Below are 9,515 nucleotides of genomic sequence, written 5' to 3' on the forward strand. Positions count from 1 at the left end.
TTAATAGAGCCAAGCGAAATACACCAACACAAACATTAAGGACTAGCTCTAAAATGCCTCAGACCTTCCCAGAGGTATTGAACACCTTCAGGTCTTCTCAAGGGCAGACAGAACTAAGAACATTAAGCAACCCTGAAGAATTGAATATATGTACTTAAGGTACAAAAAGTATCTGCTTATCAACTCATAAAAAGTAAAATCTTACCACTTTTAGTCATTTCCAGCTGCATTCTCTACCTAGTAACTAAAGAAAAGGGCAAGAGCACAGTCAATCCATCTTTACCTAAAGACCTCTGCTCTGATGTTGTCTCTGTAAAGTCCAACAAATGTCTATATTTCTAGTACAGCTAACGCTAGAGATCAACCACTGCATAGAAAATCACCAACCCAAATTTCCACCTGGGTTGAAAGAGGAGAAGCTTCCCCTAAGTGCCCACCTGCTTTGCATTGAGTATTGGCTGTAATTATCAGCCTCAGCTGTGAGAGCAAGAGAGGGGCTTTCCCTGACCTCTGCCAGGGAGTCATAAGGGCCCAGAGCTGGAAGGGAAGGTTGGAAAGAACGGTAGAAATTGTGCTGCTGAGTTGTTTGGTTACTGGATTGTCTGCACTAAAGATAAGTTCTCTGGTAACAGTAGTGTTAAAGCCTGTGCAGTGTGAGGTGCCTGTTTTAAGAGGGAATTCTGCTTCTCATTCATCCTCCTTGCTGCAGGTGTTCTTACCATTCTCTACCACATAATACTCTATGCCAGAACAATCAAGGCAGCTATCAGGCATTTAATGTATGATAAAAACATGAAAATGTATTGATACCATTGCCACAACTACAGCTACTGTAAATCTGCTATGGTTGTTAAATGGTTAATGAATATCTTTTACACTAGGTTTTCTGATAAAAATGGAGCGTAATTAGTGACAGTAAAATTGGTGGCTGTGGAAGAGCAAATAAGACAGGTCTTAGGTACTTGTGGGATTATATACTGAAGGGAAACAGCCTCAGCTATATCAGAACTGAAAACAGGTGAAAAATAGATGCAAAATTTTCTCTTGTAAGTTAGTAATATAAATCAACTTCTGATTTTCAAATAACAGTACCCCCTGGTACAGATTATGTACTTATTAAACATGATACATGGAAAAGAGGCAGAGCACTGTCAGTTTGACAAGAAAACTTCAGCAATATTGAGAATGAAACTAGTAGCTACATCCAGCCTGCATCCTACTCATCATAGGTATGTCTAATTCTATCAAAACAAACTGATTGCTTCTGAAGATCAGTCTGCATGAGGTACTACAATGCTGGATAACCCCTTAAACTGCTTGTGGCACCAATTACAAAACCTTAGTTACCTGTAATGGGTGGAGGGAGTTTTATAGAAATATCTTAAATCAAAGTGTCAGAAAAAAGTGACTCTCAGAATGATACCAACAATTTCTAGTTCACTCTTCTTCATGCAAGTACCTTCTTCAGTCCAGCTGAGAGAAAAACAAGCAACGCAAACCAGGCTTGGGTGTGCAGTAAGGCTAAGGGATAGTCTGACTTGAGAAGGTAGCCTAATGCTTTTATTCTGTGCCAAATCCTCAAGGGCTTCTTTAAAATTCATCAACAGACAATAAGCTACAAAAAGAAGGGTGACATGAGTTCACACTAAAACAAACTCTCTCCCCTATCTCCACAGAGATATTTTCTTCTCGCTGCCAAATACATTATCACTCAAGATAAGCACACAGCATTAAGTGCACCGTAACACGACAGCAAGAAGCAAGTGTGATTTGCTCCACAGACAACTCCTTTGGCATCTTTCATTTGGGTTACAGAGCTTAATGAGCTACAAAGAGATTATCATCAGTGCTAGATGAAAAATCTCAAAGCCTTGAACTGCAGTCTAAATACTAACTAGTATAAAGAATTCTCTGCTCTCTGCAAATTTCTGTGGGAAAGCATTGCCTTTTGATGGAAGTAGGACTGTTAAAATGGTTATTGGAGAATCCGCTTAGAAAGCGGTGACCAAAGTTTTGTTTCACCCTGACTGACTGACTGCAAAAGCAGGCTGAGGATCGCAGTCAACTTTGTTGTTAATTATGATAGGAACTAAAGGATAAGCAGGAATATGATCAAGATTCCCTTCCTCCCTCACCATAAGTGAGGCTCACTTTATTTTAAAGTTTCAAAGATGCAGCTGAATATTTCTACAAGAGCATTAATTGTTTTAGTTCATAGGTAGCTTTTCATCACAGCATGTTTTAAACAAAGACACGTAGCTTTTTTTTCCACCAGCAAATGACAAACCAGTACAAAATGGTTCTGATTACACAATGTAAGAAGCCAGTAGGCTAGACAGCTTAAGCCATATTCCAGGTTTGCACAAAACACCATCAGAGTCAGGATCAGACCATGAGTCCTGTTCCTGTTTCCTGCCCCATCTGCAAGGTTTGCTGCCTACCATATTAATAAGAAATGCCAGTTAGAAAACACATTATCCTCTTTGGCAGATCGCAGATGTGCAGGGATCCTTCTCTAACCAGCTGTGATGTAAACAGTAGGTCTATTTGAAACGTTACCGGTGTTGTTTCAAATGGGCATTATACTTCAACAGTCCAGAAATGTTTGGGGAAATATTATACTTGATTTCTGAGCACACTGACAGGTATAAAATGAGATGTGTCAATAGCCTGTTGATGTGTAAGACTTATGGGTATTTTCCAAAGTCAAAGTAACTGGCATCCTATACAGCACAGCCTATATAAGACACAAAAGCTTCTGCCAAAATACACTGATCTAATGAAATGCCAGCAGCTAAGCTACATCGCCTATTACAAACCTGTGGGGAAAATAAACTGTGATGCTATTTTTTCCTAACTGTTTTTAGACCATGGAGTGATTCTCTCTGCTAGAAAAAGAAATCCATGCCAATTCAACTAATAGTCAGAACCTCTCCTCATACATTAAGATGGTAATACCAGTTTTTATATTATTTCCCATGCTCCAGAGCCATGACGCATGGAAAGCAAATGATTTAGCATACACTGAGGATAACATGCTTAGACAGTCACAACTAATGTCACGAGGAAGCAAGCTCTCCTTCTTCTAATGTGGCTCTGAGTAAAGCCCAGCAGATTTTTCTCTCCTCTTCTTCAAAAGGAAAATGTCTTCTTACTTGCTGCTGCCCACACATTAAGGAGTGGAATTACCAGGAGTGGAGGGATTCAGGAGACTTAAGGCCCCTGTTGGTGTTGACTCATGCTGTGTGTACAAAAAATCATCTGCTAGGGAATACTTGTACCCTGCTGTGCCTTTCTCCTGCCCTCTCCTTTTGTAAGGTTCTTCCTACCCCTACTCATTTTCTGTTAGGCATATTTTAAAATGGAAAATTTGCCATTCTTAATTAAACTAATAAGGCTAAAATGGAAATGTAGTCAGAGAAGTGTTTCTATAAAAATAGTACATTCCCACCATAAACTTTTGCTCTCTGTGCATTTAGTCTTATCTATTTACATGGCTCCTTTCCTCATATTATCATTAACAAAACTGTTAATTAGTGTCCCAAGTCTGCAAGCAGTGTGAAGCAATTTCTGTGACTGGTACCTACATTCTGTCTGATCTATCTTTACTACTGAAGGTTGCACAACCTTGACTCCAAGTAACCAGAACAAGTTTGCAGAGCTCATAGTTAAAGAACTTTTACGTGAAAATTGTAGTCTGAAATCAACGTGCTGCATTGATAGAGGCCCTTTAAAAAAGTAGCTTTTCTAAAGTAGAATCTGGCCTACCACACATTTACAAAATGAAAAGGAATGGTTCACTCAGACCTTATCCTAGAACAAGGCCATGAGTCACAAAAGTGCTGCAAAAAGTATATGCTTGCAAGTAAGCCACAACATATCAGCTACCTGCTGTTTTTATTGCATGGCCTGCATAACAATAATTATACCCATGAGCACAAATTAAGGTTTTTTCATAGGTGTTTGTAGAACTACTTTACTTGCTATCTCTTTTGAAGTATTTCAAACTTAATGTAAACTTATGACCAGAATTATCATTTTTGCCTTAACATTTAGAGGAACGCATAGCAGTTTTACTGGTTACACATGCTTTTTCAGAAAGTTAAGAATGCATAGCAACACCTATTTTGTAATCTATTCATATCTTCTTTAAAAGGTAATTGATTCATGTCTTGGGAAACATTTACAGACTATAAAGTATATGACAGTTGGAAGTTATTAAACATCAGAGTAGATGTGTCCTCAAGACATAGGACTGCAGATTAGGTCTCACTTGTTTTTCTGTGTCTAACACAAAGAAAGTCTCACAGCTGAACAGTGCATGATATAAATACATGCTTTAGAGTAGTACAAAGCATACAACTGCTCCTATCCACATCCGCAGATGATTTATGGTTGACTGAAAGGGAACAAAATCCAGGTCATATTGATGTTACATGAACAATGTGCTGCCCCAAAATAATGTTTCATATTGGTTTGAAATTTCTCATCTTTCAACTCAATAATTTAAGATAAGGAGGCACAAGTCGATGTGATCAATGAAAGAAGGAAAGAAAAAGGGCAGTTGGATATGGCATATTGGCCAGAAATTATTTAGAGGAGAAAGAAATCAGGGACATTGGTTGGCAATGGACAAGGAACTAGTAGCAAGAATATGTTCCTGATGATGGACATAGAGACGGGTGACAAGTTAAGACAGAAAGAAGGGAGCAGAAGAGGGATCAGTGAGGCATGGAAGCAGAAAAGCAAGTGAAAAAGTGTAAGAAAATCAATGCAGCCTTGTGACTTAAGCCAAGAGTGGGAGTGAAATGTGGCAAATAGACAATAAAGGACCATACAAGTCGGCACAGAAGCAGTGCATGAATGTGAAGCAGGAGCTGTACTGGGACTCGAAGCTCGGAAGAAGCCTAGAGCTGAAGGCCTAGCAGGACAGTTAGTCAAAGAGTCACAGTCAGTAGAGTTAAGACTGAAATCACTAGACTAATCAGCAGAAAAGCTGAGCAACAGAAAAACCATCTGATACTGATAGTGTGGAGGTGGTAAAGGATTTAGAGAAGAGGTAGTGAGTGTGTAGTGCTGATGGGAGTCAGGACAGCTACTGAGACTCTAGAGAAGCAATGCTTCACTAAACTAGGGGTGAAAAGAGACTTCTATGCATAAAGAAAAAGGAGATTCTCTGTGTTGGTTGACCAAATGCAAAAGTACAACTGGAGTCATTAATAAGACAAATCAAAACAAAGGCAAAAAATGGGAAAGAAGACAAATAATGCTTTGTTTAGAGACATGTAAGATAAGATACAGCCTTTTTCTGTTAAGCATGGGCTTCTGTTTTCCTTTTCCTGAGACTGACAAACACCAATGTAATACCTAAACTAGACCCTGCTGTACCTCTGGTGTGTCTTGTGAAGTGAATCTATGCTACCATGTTACTCCATTTAAGGTTAAACAGAGCAAAATGAAACATCCAGTAAAATAAAGTGACCTTTACTATTGGTCTGGCTAATTATTGCAGATTCCAGTGTTTAATAATAAAATGTGATCAGAACTAAGTACCTAAGGGTAGAACCACAGTATCAATCACAGAAATATTTCACAAACCATTTGAAATTAATACAGGCATCTCCTCAAAGCAATATGTACATTCATAAACATGCATGTGTCTGGATTGTTACTTTGCTTCTCTAACAGCCACAAACAGCAGCATAGTTCAAAAATTCACTTTTCTGGCATGCAAACAAAAGTTCATGTTTCAACATGTAGAATTCCAACTTTCAGAAAATAAATTTATGATTAATCTGAAAATACATGCACAAGATATACATCTATATTAAATCAGCTATGCTTATAATAGAAAGATTTACCTTAACAATTTAATTAAAATGCTGATTTATATGGAATTTCCCCAAAAATCAGTCAGTAGGAATGAAAAACATCCAAAGTAGTAGTTTCTGTTCACTTAGACTTCTGAGATTATTGCACTAAGGCAGCACAGAAGGGGAATGGCTACTCTCTACATCAAATTCAAGTTTTTCTAGATAACCTACGGTAGAACATACCTTTAGCTTTATGCTTTTCTTTTCTATGTGTGCTGGTTTTGGCTGGGACAGAGTTAATTTTCTTCATAGTAGCTGGTATGGGGCTATGTTTTGGATTTGTGCTGAAAACAGTGTTGATAACACAGGGATGTTTTCTTTATTGCTCTTACACAGAGCCAAGGCCTTTTCTGCCTCTCACCCCACCCCACCAGCGAGCAGGCTGGGGGGGCACAAGAATTTGGGAGGGGACACAGCTGGGACAGCTGACCCCGACTGACCAGGGGATATTCCAGACCATAGGACATCATGCCCAATATATAAAGCTGGGGGAAGAGGGACGGGGTACCGTTTGGAGTGATGGCGTTTGTCTTCCCAAGTAATGGTTAGGCATGATGGAGCCCTGCTGTCCTGGAGATGGCTGAACACCGGCCTGCCGACGGGAAGTGGTGAATGAATTCCTTGTTTTGCTTTGCTTGTGTGTACAGCTTTTGCTCTACCTGTCTTTATGTCAGCCCACGAGTTTTCTCATTTTTACCCTTCCGATTGTCTCCCCCATCCCACTGCGGGGGGAGTGAGCGAGCGGCTGTGTGGGTTTAGATGCCGGCTGGGGTTAAACCAGGACGCTATGTCTACCTGTATTTCAGATGGGGTTCTACTTAAATTACAAAAGCACCCAGGCCCATCTAACTCTTTGTGTATTTGTCAGTTTGTTTACAAAAATGCAGAAGACCGGGACTGTCTCTTCCTCCGTGATTAGAAAGAAGTAGAATACATTGAGCCTTATTGCCCTACCTAAGCAGCATACAGAACAACAGGCAAACTAGCATGCTACCTCAACAAACAAGGTGGATTAAAGATATAAGCAGTCAGAAAGGTTTCTAGTATTTTCTCAGCGCCAAAATAAACACTGCCTGATGATCTCGCGTTTCCAGTTGTCCTTGCTCCACAAGGGAAGGCAAGCCAGGCTCGGAGGGTGACAGCAGGGCCGGCAGGGCCGCGACCTCGCCGACGCGGTACACCGTCCCACGCCGCTCAAACGAGAACGGCAAAGCGGGTCAGTGACGGTAACGGGGCCGGGCAAGGGTCCGGATGGCCGGACAAGTCCGCGGCGGCGAGGCAGGTGCCAGGCCAAGCCGGGGAGCCGAGGCCCTGAGGTGAAATGGAGCTCCCGAGCCAGCGGGCAGAGGGGGAGGCTGGAGGCCCCAGGTGAGGCCTCTCACACACAGCTCTTTCTCACCGTTTAGTCGGTTCCACTTCTCGCAGCTCTTTCTCACTACTTGGCTGTTTCACAGCAGTCTGACAAAAGGTTACAGGGCTATGCCGCGCCAGAGCTGACCTCAAACACAGGCATCTAAGTGCTTGCAATGGTGAAAGGAGGTTGCAAAAGAAAATTACAGATAGAGGGTTACTGGCTGGTCAGGGCAATCAGAGTCCGTCAGTAACCTGACAGCATGCAATCGAATAACCTGAGGGACACGAGAACTTGGAAGGGCTGTGCCCAACATCTTAAGAGTTGTATAACCAGTTCAGACAAATCTCCATGAGACGAACGGCAGTCTGGGGGACAGAAACAGAAGAGAGAAAAATTTAAGATCCACTATGCTTTGTTTTTCTTCTGTGATAGATATCAAAAAATAAAACCAAAATACAATCACTACCCTGGATTTCATTTACCCCGGGCCCCAAATACCACACTACTGTACTTGTAGCTCTTAAGTCCTGCACTCTACTCCGTTACACAGTCAAGGATAATGCCCCATCTCTGTACATAAAGAGCGGTTTGTACCCTGACAGAAGCATTTTCTCCCTGAGGCATGCCTTACTCCTCTTTTTTGCTCATGGATTAGCTTTCAAAACCAAGGAATAGTGATACTTTGTATTTAATCTTCAAAGCTTCTCAAAAACTTCAATTCTAAAAAACTTTCCAGCACTGTATTATTCCCATTCCACTGATCAAGAAGCTGAACAAGGAAGTCCACAGATTTTATGTTCACTAAGCAGCAGAAAAAAACCCTGATCCTGGTCTTCTGCTTCGATTCTAAATCAATTCAGAATTGATTTAGATCAAACTTCTCAAAAATGTAAAAGGAAAGAATATAGCACAAAATTCCTAATCATTGTCAGTTATGTCACTGAATGTCATCATGGAACTTCCACTTCCAATGCTAGTTTTAATGAAACTGTAATTAGGCATTTAGTTTCATTAAAAATTCATTCAGCGTTATCTTTAATAATTTTTAGAGGAATTAGGAAGTCATTAATATAGCCCCAAGCAGGATTCAAATTACTGCATGTCAAATTTTTCAGTTAATTTGCAAGCAGAGTGCTGTCCTGGACCTCCTTCAGTGTCTTTCAGATGCTTACTACAGCACTGAATATTAGCACAGTGCAATAAATTGTATTCTATCTTTTCTTCCATCATGGCAAGCTGTTAGTCTTTGCTAACACCAACTTCAGTGATAGCGAGGAAATAAAGTTGTTTGAAATTGAATTAAGATGCATGTAACATTCATGTAAGGATTTTCCTGCTAGTTCATTGACATGATTGTAGCTTTTCCCCAAATCAGACTTGTAATCCCAGTATATTCCTATAGAATCAATAGCTTCTAAAATATGTGCATCTCTCACATATTTATTACAGCATAAAAATTTTGCAATGGTGTAGTATATAAACTGAGGATTAAATGATATTTTCTTCTCTCCTAAAATATCTCGGCAGAAGTATCTTGAACAGATAGGGAATGTTAAACAGTGAATTGATATCTATTCCAGAAAAAGAGTGTTAGAGCAAAATTATATACAGTATTTGACAAAAAGATCATAAAATATCACAACAAAAAACTGCAAAAAAGTTTAAAATTATTATTTGTGATAAAGATTTCAATTGTTAAAAGGTATTTTAGGTATTTAATGATTTAATGATTCAGCCAGCCATCTACAGTAGGTTGGACTTTAAGCCATTCTTTATGATTCCTTGCTTTGGAAAGGAAAAATAGTCTTCATAATGGGACAAATCTAAAAAAAAAAAAGACATTAATATGCAGAATTGTAAGGCTTAGGAAAAAAAAGATCTACTTGAGTGAAAAGGAGTAAGGAGGGAAGACGTAAAGAGCATCAAAATTTTGATGGTTTTGAATACACATACTCTCTCTTGATTTACATTGAGAGAAATTACCATACTTTATTTATTTAAAATATATTTGAAAAAATCAACAGAAAGAAAGAGATACCAATGTTTTTACTTAATGTTTCTACAATGCATGAAGTAGTTACAAATGCAGAAATTTAGTTACAAAAAGTAACTAAAATTAAAATTTTGATGGTAGCTTTTCTTCTTAAATGTTTGCCCTATTTTACCAATACTCTTTTCTGTGTTTAAAGTACTTCTTTTCAGTTTTAAAATTAGCTCTAGGCAGTCCTACTACAAACTTGTGATGGAAGTTCCAGTTGAAATAAACAATTGTTAAGTAAAATGCACTT

Source organism: Buteo buteo, chromosome 16, assembly GCF_964188355.1.
Source record: "Buteo buteo chromosome 16, bButBut1.hap1.1, whole genome shotgun sequence".
NCBI classification, from domain to species: domain Eukaryota; kingdom Metazoa; phylum Chordata; class Aves; order Accipitriformes; family Accipitridae; genus Buteo; species Buteo buteo.